A 220-nucleotide genomic window follows, 5' to 3' on the forward strand; every position below is an offset into this window, starting at 1 on the left:
AAAGCTGAGCATACACTCAACGATTTATTAATAAAATGATTCGCTTCAGTAGATTACGTACAAAGTTAACGCAAAGACGCAAACAGACTTTAAATAGTTTCTGATTAATCGTACAGCGTCTGCCGGCTTCAAGAAGCTTTATTAACTCTGAATCCTCACCAGTGGGGATCGGTCGTGTTGGGTCATGTAAAGGCGTGACTTCCCTTTTCCACAAGTGTGC

General features: G+C 41.4%; 1 protein-coding gene across 1 annotated transcript in view; it reads right to left on the bottom strand.

Moving 5' to 3' along the window:
• tsen54 (TSEN54 tRNA splicing endonuclease subunit) overlaps window positions 1-220 on the bottom strand; it is an 18,678-nt gene that overhangs the window by 3,012 nt on the left and 15,446 nt on the right.

The sequence above is a fragment of the Morone saxatilis genome, unplaced genomic scaffold, assembly GCF_004916995.1.
Source record: "Morone saxatilis isolate NCDOM2014 unplaced genomic scaffold, NCSU_SB_2.0 Contig14, whole genome shotgun sequence".
In the NCBI taxonomy this organism is placed as follows: domain Eukaryota; kingdom Metazoa; phylum Chordata; class Actinopteri; family Moronidae; genus Morone; species Morone saxatilis.